This window comes from Poromitra crassiceps (assembly GCF_964638095.1).
Source record: "Poromitra crassiceps genome assembly, contig: HAP1_SCAFFOLD_564, whole genome shotgun sequence".
Lineage (NCBI taxonomy): Eukaryota > Metazoa > Chordata > Actinopteri > Beryciformes > Melamphaidae > Poromitra > Poromitra crassiceps.
Window position 1 is genome coordinate 48,255 of NW_028151844.1, and position 10,000 is coordinate 58,254.

At 46.6% G+C, this 10,000-nt stretch overlaps 1 pseudogene across 1 annotated transcript in view; it reads left to right on the forward strand.

Moving 5' to 3' along the window:
• The window catches only part of LOC310771370 (seizure protein 6 homolog), a 65,021-nt pseudogene that overhangs the window by 11,415 nt on the left and 43,606 nt on the right, over positions 1-10,000 (forward strand). The window contains exon 3 of the transcript in view: positions 8,936-9,121. The product of the transcript in view is annotated as a seizure protein 6 homolog (transcript). The remainder of the gene's footprint in view (positions 1-8,935; positions 9,122-10,000) is intronic.

Sequence of the window (10,000 nt, forward strand, 5' to 3'; positions counted from 1 at the left end):
CTCTGAAGGCATGTTAAAATACCTGTGAACAGCACTCTGCTCTGAAGGCATGTTAATACCTCTGAACAGCACTCTGCTCTGAAGGCATGTTAAAATACCTGTGAACAGCACTCTGCTCTGAAGGCATGTTTTAAATACCTGTGAACAGCACTCTGCTCTGAAGGCATGTTTTCAAAGGGGACATGTTTTTCTTACAGTAAGAGCAAATTGTCAACTCATGATACTCCATTTCCATCTTTTACTCAGCAGAACAAGGAAATGGAGCATAACGACGAGATGACAATTCAGTCTGAAATCAGGCTACAAATGCAGTCAATTGACCATTTTACAAGTGAAATGATCTAACCCCAGTGACACATTGTTTCACTTGTCCTAAAGGAAGGCTCTGCCGATTTTCAACCCACTTTGTATCATTATAATCTGGGTAATAAGCAGATGGACAGTGCTTACCTTCTCTATATGTTTTCAGCACAGAGACATATCCGTTTGTCTGCCTGCAGAAACTCCGCCCCCGTCAGCTGGTATGAGTCGTTAAGGCTTGTTAATGCCTCCCACACACTAGAGGATAAAAGGCCCGATTTAATGCCCGATTCCCCTCGGGGGGGCGTGGCCCGATTCGAGGCTAGTCTCAACCGATTTTTTGTCAAAATAATTGTCAAGTGTCTGGTGTCAATAAATTATTGATTGAATCGGAGCCGGCCCGATCTCGAATCGGGCATATCAAACATGTTTGATATTTACGATGGCTGTCTCCCGACGGAACCCGCAATAGCCAATGAGAGCGAGCAGACCGGGGCGCGTCGACGCGTCATACCCGGATGTTAATGCAGCGCTACGAGTTGTGGCAACAGCAGTGCCATGTAGCTCCTCTCTCCCCAGCATCCTCACAGCTTAAAACAGGGTGGACAGCGGCGGATGGCTCTCCAAACATGTGCCAAGCGGAGCGGTTTGTTTGCTTCAAGGGAGTGGATATGCTGTAATATGAGCTCTCAGACAGGACGTTGTTTTAGCTTATTTTGCGAGGGTGTCCGCGCTGCTTGAAGTGGACCCGCCGCTCGGTGCATGTTTGGAGAGCCATCTGCTGTTGTCTGTGTGAAAAAATTGCGGTTTTGTGGGATATAAACAGCCTACAGTCTAGTTGCTGGAATCGCTGTGAGTCGGTACTTCAAACGGCTGGTGTGTGGTCTCGCAGTCTGGCCGAATCGTCTAGTGTGTGCGTTCAGGCGATTTTAATGTTAAAATCTGATGAAATTGTCCTTATGTCTGTGGTCTCTCATGTTTTTAAAATCGGTTAAGATTTGAAAATCCTCTAGTGTGTAGGCAGCATAAGGCTCTCCATGCGATTCGCCGTGGATGTTCGCATAGAGAGAACATTTAAATAAAAAACAATTTGTAGTTGGAACAGCCGCCCTCGAGCAACATCTGTTCACTTCTGCGTCCAGAATGTCCAGAATCATTCTGATACAGAAGTGCTGGAATAAAGTGCAGAGCTCTCTGTGCAGGAAAACATGAAGACAAGGTAAAGCCTGCTCATCCGCATATTACTGATATTAATGATACAAAGTGGGATGAAAATCGGCAAAGCCTTCCTTAAAAGAAATTATATAATTTCAGGACTCAATAATCGACTAAAAGACTTGGAGATTTGGAGAGATGGAGATCTTGTGAGACATAGCTCCTTGTTTTGAGGAGACCAGCCTATGTAGTGCATTTTTCACTGGATATGAATAGTGTTGTCAATGGGTGAAGAGGTGTTTCCCCTGCGATGAAGATCTGGCATCTCTGTGCCACAGCCCAGCAGTCTGAGCAACAGGCCTTACCTGTCATTAATCAAACATGCTGCCCTGGAGAGAGATACACAGTCACACACACACACCAGGCTCCACCCAGAAACACACAGTCACACACACACCAGGCTCCACCCAGAAACAGTCAGTCACACACACCAGGCTCCACCCAGAAACACACAGTCACACACACACCAGGCTCCACCCAGAAACACACAGTCACACACACCAGGCTCCACCCAGAAACACACAGTCACACACACACCAGGCTCCACCCAGAAACACACAGTCACACACACCAGGCTCCACCCAGAAACACACAGTCACACACACACCAGGCTCCACCCAGAAACACACAGTCACACACACACCAGGCTCCACCCAGAAACACACAGTCACACACACACCAGGCTCCACCCAGAAACACACAGTCACACACACACCAGGCTCCACCCAGAAACACACAGTCACACACACACACACACCAGGCTCCACCCAGAAACACGCAGTCACACACACACCAGCCTCCACCCAGAAACACACAGTCACACACACCAGGCTCCACCCAGAAACACACAGTCACACACACACCAGCCTCCACCCAGAAACACACAGTCACACACACACACCAGGCTCCACCCAGAAACACACAGTCACACACACACCAGCCTCCACCCAGAAACACACAGTCACACACACACACACACACACACCAGCCTCCACCCAGAAACACACAGTCACACACACACACCAGGCTCCACCCAGAAACACACAGTCACACACACACACACCAGGCTCCACCCAGAAACACACAGTCACACACACACACCAGCCTCCACCCAGAAACACACAGTCTCACACACACCAGGCTCCACCCAGAAACACAGCAGATAAGTCAGGGAAGCCACCATGGAGGGATGGAGTAGGACGGAGAGGGAGAGCACAGAGGACACGTGGAAGGAGAGGAAAACACAGGGAGAGAGAGGCACAGCTGCACCGACAGACTTCTCACACCTGTGAGAGAGAGACACACAGACAGAAGCAGAGAGAGAGAGAGACACACACAGACAGAAGCAGAGAGAGAGAGAGAGAGAGAGAGAGACACACACACACAGACAGAAGCAGAGAGAGAGAGACACACACACACAGACAGAAGCAGAGAGAGGGAGAGAGAGGGAGAGAGAGACACACAGACAGAAGCAGAGAGAGAGAGAGACACACACACACACACACAGACAGAAGCAGAGAGAGGGAGAGAGAGAGACACACAGACAGAAGCAGAGAGAGAGAGAGAGAGAGAGAGAGAGAGAGAGAGACACACACACACAGACAGAAGCAGAGAGAGAGAGAGGGAGAGGGAGAGAGAGACACACAGACAGAAGCAGAGAGAGAGAGAGAGAGAGAGAGAGAGAGAGATAGGCTCCAAGAGGAACGTGAGAGAAAGAGGAGCCCACAGATGATGCCATCTGCTCAACTGAGCTGGTCATGCCTATCTGCTCTAGCACCTGCTTCTGACACCACACACACACACACACACACACGCACACACGCACACACACGCACACACACACACGCACACACACACACACACACACACACACACACACACACACACACACACACACACACATGCACACGCACATGCACACGCACATGCACACACACACACCCACACACACACACACACACACACACACACACACAGACCAGCTGGGACGTACTGCTTGGAACTGTGAGCCAAGGGCACAATGTGATGGTGCAGCATCAAGTTTTGACCCTATAAGAATATGGAGGTAACTACTGTGACCGTGATGTCACTCATTGGTTTATGGACTCCCGTTTTGAAGCCTGGAGTTTGGCATTTTCACCGTCGCCATCTTGGTTGTTTGGAGCCAGAAGCAGCTGGTCCGTGCTCACCGAGCGGCACCATCACTGGACAGGCGACTTGTCAATTATGCTTCATCGTCTCTTTTCCTCTAAATGGGATCATCATTTACTAAATGATCATCATGCTGTATTGAAGAAGACTTGAAACTAGTAATGAGGTCATAAATCAAGTGAGAAGTAGGTTCATTTTCCCATTCACTTCCATACAATCGGACTTCTTTTTTTTTGCAGTCAGTGGAGTGACCCCTGCAGGCCATTCGACATAATGCAGGCACTTGATTTTTCAGATCCGCAGGTTGCCCCTTGTGTATTCTTATTAGTTCGCGCCGTCAAGTTGAATTAATTAATTTGAATTAATCGCCTCAAATCTTTTGCATCATTTGAGTTGTTCCTTAACAAATATTACCTCATTTACCACGCTATTCATTTGATCAACATCAGGAGGCATTATTCTTATCCAGTAAATTTGAAAATGCATTCGCCAAAAGTCAATAAGATAAGCCATCTTAACTCATTGAGTGCCATGGACGAACATGTCCGTCATTTCAAATAGTAACGTAGAGTGCCAAGGACGGACATGTTCGTCAATTGCGTTCTTTGACGGTGGGGCGTCGATCAAAGCCTTCCGCATTTCCTGTACAACTATTGTAGCTATTGGAGGTCTATAACCTATTTTACAGAACCCTTAGGTGGCGACAGTGCTCTCCAGATTACAGAAATGTCAGGAATACACAGCCTGAAATAGCCGTGATCAAAGTGAACCCGCTCATGCTGCAGCCCAGAGCCATGTAGATTGTTCTGGCTGCAACTGACGGGGGCTGCGAACACAGTCAATCCGCGCACACAACTGAGCCCTTCTGCCTCTGTCTGTCTGTCAGCATAGTTTCTCCACATGATTAGCCGCTAGAAAAGCAGCAGCCGACAATGAAAAGCCAAACCTTTTACTGCAGTCCGCGTGTGGCTTCTCCATGTTGCGCTGCCTGGGAGGCGGCGCACCAAAAGCACTCCGAAAATAGACGCTGCGTGCGTGAGGCTGTGTGTTACTAGTGTGGGGAGGAGTTTTCAGCTGAGGGGGGGGGGGGGGGGGGGGGGGGGGGGTGGCGCACGCAGGGCAGGACACAACTACACCACATCACTACATCAGAAAATATTACCTAGAGTCAGTGAATGTGCTTGAAATGCTGCATTTCACAAAAGGCTGAATATCTCAGCTTATAATTTGAAATGCCTGAAAACGCTGAAAACAACCTATCTTCTCCGGCTCATAACTAAAGAACGGAAAATGGTATCAATAAACTTTTTTTTGCTGATGATACAATAGAGTCTCCTTGTTCTTTTTGCGTGTTCTGTGTTTACATAGTAATATCACACAATATTCTGTGGGCCTCGAGAAATCACTGAAAACGCTCTGAAAACTCTGGCACTGGGAGCGTCCGTTCTCCAAAAGTGGCTGGCACTCAATGAGTTAATGAGGCTGTGTGTATTTTACCCTGCGTGCTAATTAATTAGCACGCAGGGTAAATACATACATATTGGCGTGTACATATTTGTATGCATGTTAATAGGGTTGTGTGGATTATATGTGTGTGTCAATATGTGTGTGTTTGGATTGTGTGTCTGTACAGAGGAGTTTGCATTATCTATACTCATCTGCCCCTGAGGTCATCTTTGATTGGTCAGTTCGATCGTTGCTCTGCTTTCACTTTCAGGCCATGCACCCGCTGACCCGGGGCTTGGTTCAAGCGCCAATTCTAAGATCACATCGATCAGTGTGTGTGTGTGTGTGTGTGTGTGTGTGTGTGTGATCAGCTCATACAGGAAATCATTAAGTCAGTGGTGTGTGTGTGTGTGTGTGCTTCCTGGGGAGCTGAATTGGAGAGACAGACACGTCTGAGGTCATCGATGCGTTCAGTGTAGTTTTTGGTGGCTTCCCCAGAGTGTTTCAGAAGCTGTAGCGGGCCGGAGTGAATCATATGAAACTAGAAGACCTAAGGCATCTATTTGGTACCAACCGATGCTAGCTCATCGGGAAGTGGGCACCAAATTTAGACTTTAGTTTTGGCGAGGGAAAAACTGGCATGGCCATTTTTAAAGGGGTCCCTTGACCTCTCACCTCAAGATATCTGAATGAGAATGGATTCTATCTGTACCCACGAGTCTCCTCTTTACAGACCACTTTATGCTAATCCCTGCATGCAGTATAAATGTGTTATTTTTGCCCACAGTATTAATTTCAATGTAGTGAGACCATCTTTCAAAACTTGAATTGTATACCAATTATTATTTTTGGACTGTATATGTGTGTTGAGCCTGTACTTTAGCAATAAGTGCATGTACATCTGTGGTTTTCTTTATTGCCATAGTACTGTCTGTGAACTTGTCTGTCCAGTGATTGCGCAGCTCGCCGATCATGGACCAATAGCAGGTGGCGCTGCCACTCTGGCTAAAAAATAGGAAAAGATGTGATGTCACAAATGCCAAACTCAAGGCCACAATGTCTTCATGGATAGCAGCAATCTATACAGTATTGTGAATTTGTTTTTCTGATAGTTCTGTGTGTGTGTGTGTGTGTGTGTGTGTGTGTGTGTGTGTGTGTGTGTGTGTGTGTGCGTGTGTGTGCGTGCGTGTGTGTGTGTGTGTGTGTGTGTGTGTGTGTGTCTGTGCGTGTGCGTGCGTGCTTGTGGTGTGTGTGTGTGTGTGTGTCCGCATGTGTGTGCGCATGTGTGTGTGCGCATGTCTGTGTGTTTGTGCGTAGCTATCAGAGTGAATCTCCATGGTGTAGGGACATGGCAGTCAGGGAATGCATGCCTAGATCCAGTTGGTGCCAGTCTTGGTTCTGACAAAGCCCATAAAACAGCCACCAGCTCTCCTATGTCCCGCCAATTAAACAACTCACACAAAGAAGAAAAGTCCAGCTCCCTCCTATATTTCACTGGAGTGCAGCGGCTCATGCTCACTCACACACACACACACGCACGCACGCACACACACACACACACACACACACACACACACACACACACACACACACACACACACACACACACACACAAGGGCACAGTGTTCTTCGTTGCTGTCAGCTTCCTCCATTCAGTAGTGAATCCTTGTCGACATGCTTTACAACCTCACACTTGATTGTGTTGCAGTCTCAATGAAGGCCTTCTGACTATTGAATTCTCCATCTCAGTCTCCCTCCCCCCCTCCCCCCTCTACCCTCCCTCTACCCTCCCCCCCTCTACCCCCCATCTACCCTCCCTCTACCCTCCCCCCCTCTACCCCCCATCTACCCTCCCTCTCTCTCCTTTCACAGACAGCGCTCTTTCTCTTGCAAACACAGCCTCAGCATCTCAGTCATACAAACAAACAAACAAACAAACAAACACAGTCACTCTGCTTTCCTCTCCTCCTCCTGCACTCAACTGTTTGGCACCCCTAATTATGTGCAACCCAGCCGCCAGAATAAAATGTGCAACCCAGTGGCCAGAATAAAACGTCAGCATTTGACCTGTCTGCAAACGGGATACGTACTCTACAATCTCTGTGTAAATTTGAAACGAAACGGCGGTTAACTTGAAAGCCTTGCCGCCTTTTCCGACGTTGAATGAAACGTATAAGGCACAACACAGAATTCAGAACAATTAAAATGGAAAAAACGGAATTTGGGGAAAAAATAAAATGCAATTTGGAAAAAAATCAAACGGATTTCATATGGCTCTACTTTCACCACACTGATCTTCCCTTAATGAGGAAATCAGGGTGATCTCTCCTTCACTTTCACCACACTGATCTTCCCAGCTAATCTTGGTATTCAAACTAAGCTACTGGGCCCAGTAGTTCAAAACTTTTAATCTCAATCAGATCCGATCAGATTTTGAAATCCCATTTTCTGTGATCCAGGATCAGACAACTCGGCCAGATTTTGTCCCAGTATTTCAAAGCAATTCAGGATAGGATCACCCTGATCCAGTTTCAGACTTTTCAAGATTACTAGATCCTGAATATCAGTGCTTTAATCCTACCGATCTCCATCTAGTGGATATGAAAAATAATACAAGGAAGACAAGAGACCACATTGCAGAGACATCTATAATGTCTAATTATATTTTTAAATACATAAAGGACATAAAATCATAATGGAATTGTAATTAAAAAAAATACTCCCACTAGGGTAACAAAACAAAACATTCATTCAAAGGCAGCTGGATCATCCAGGCGTGCTTTGAGGAGCTGAATTCTAAGTGAGGTTTCAGTTTGCTGAAGCCGGCACAGCTGTATTTGTTCTTTGGCCAGACGGATCTGCATCTCTGCCCTCTCCGTTTCACGGCTCAGCGGTGTCTCGTAGGCATCATCCCTCTGCTCTGGTTGTCTGGTGCGCTTGCATTTTTGACAGATGATGGACTTTTTTTTTGTTGAAGATATTTTTTCTTTGATCTAAATTACATTTGTGATTGACAATCTTTGTTGTGATACTTTTATGAGCATAAACATTTATGTCATCAACATTTGGTTGAAAACAAAATAGGCCACCACAAACGTGACCAAAAAATGAAATATAAAATGTATTTGCCATGAAGGCTAAAAATTGTGTATTATTTCAGTTAACAAACTTTGCCATCTTATTTATATTGAAACATATTTTTAAATAACTTGTATGGTACATTTTGCTCTGGTAATCCACTGGAAATCCACCCCTCTGGTGGGATCAAGATAATCCAGTTTTTTGGGATCAAACTGATCCCAATCCTGTGTTGTCGCTTTGAACTACCCGTTTTGAAGATTTGATCCAGATTAAAGCTTGGATTTGATTTCCTGATCTGATTGGATATCAAAGTGATCCTAATCCTGTTTTTTGGTTTTGAACTACCCAAAATCCAAATCTGATCCGATCAGATAGGGATTCAAAGTTTTGAACTACTGGGCCCAGATGATCTGAAAAATTCCTAGTGAGATTGTGAACCAGACTCTTTCCAGTTGGACGGCACGGTCGGTGGCTCAGTGGTTAGCGCTGCTGCCTCACAGCAAGAAGGCCCCGGGTTCGACCCCCGGTTTCGTGTGGGTTTCCTCCGGGTGCTCTGGTTTCCTCCCACCATCAAATACATCTATGTTAGGGTTAATACACCTAATAACGTCTAGGCTTGTGGACACCAGGAAGAATAGCTGCTGCAATGCTGTAGCTAATGCTGATCCTAATCACCTTAAGCCTAAGCGCCTTGTTGAGGGCCAGCAGGTGGTCCCACCCCAGGACCCTTTCTTGTGATCAGGAGGTCACCCAGACAGAGCTGCACCCCGGGGTGTCCCCACACACCGGGGTGTCCCCACACCCCGCGGTGTCCCCTCACACCGGGGTGTCCCCTCACAACTTGTGTCACAGCCCTTTGAAACACTCCACTGCAGACGCCAAGGCTATCACCAACAACCAGCCAGGAGCGCTGTCGCCGCCCTGCTGGGTTGGGATGGGATAGTGAACTTTGTGCAGGTAGGCCCGGTTCAGATCTGCAATTCTGCTGGATTTCTTTCTGCCGGGCCACATCTGCAAAGCCTGTTAGTCAATGACAAAGAGCAGGAGCTTGTCGGTCACTTTGAAGTCTGCACACAGACCGATTCACTGTGAGGTACCGGCTCAAGTACAAGGACCAGTCATCATCTGACGGTGTGTTTTCTTATCTTCTGAAACGATGGTCTGGCAAGTAGTGCTGAGAAGTTCACTTGAACTACTATTAGATACATATATATACTGAACAAAAATATAAACGCTTTTGTTTTTGCTCCCATATTTTTTTTGTTGAGCTGAAAAGGTCGTAACCATGTCAAAACCACAAGCTCACGAGTTCCATTTGAAGGCAGCATAGCACATTGGAGACGGCTTATGGTCGTGACATGAACATTCAATTCACAGGCAACAGCTCTGGCGGACATTCCTGCAGGCAGCACAGGTCAATTGCACACTCCCTCACCTCACAGCGTGGGACATCTGTTGCATTGTGTCGTCTGATCAAACTGCACGGCATTTTAAATTGGCTTTATTGTGAATGTGAGCAGCACACCTGTGCAATCCTCATGCATCTTCACATGCTACACCTGTCAGGTGGATGGATTATTGTGCTCACCAACACAGATGCTGCGTCAGGTATCAACGGGCTTCAAAGGAACACTCTGCCCATTTTCAACCAGCTTTGTATCATTAGAACATCAGTAGTATATCAGAAAACTGTAAACTGTTTTGAAGTCTGTCATTTAATTTGACAGTTATTGAGTGTTAAAGTGTGGACCAGTGACATCACTGGTCCACACTAACTCAAATTAATAACTCATTAACTCAAATCAAC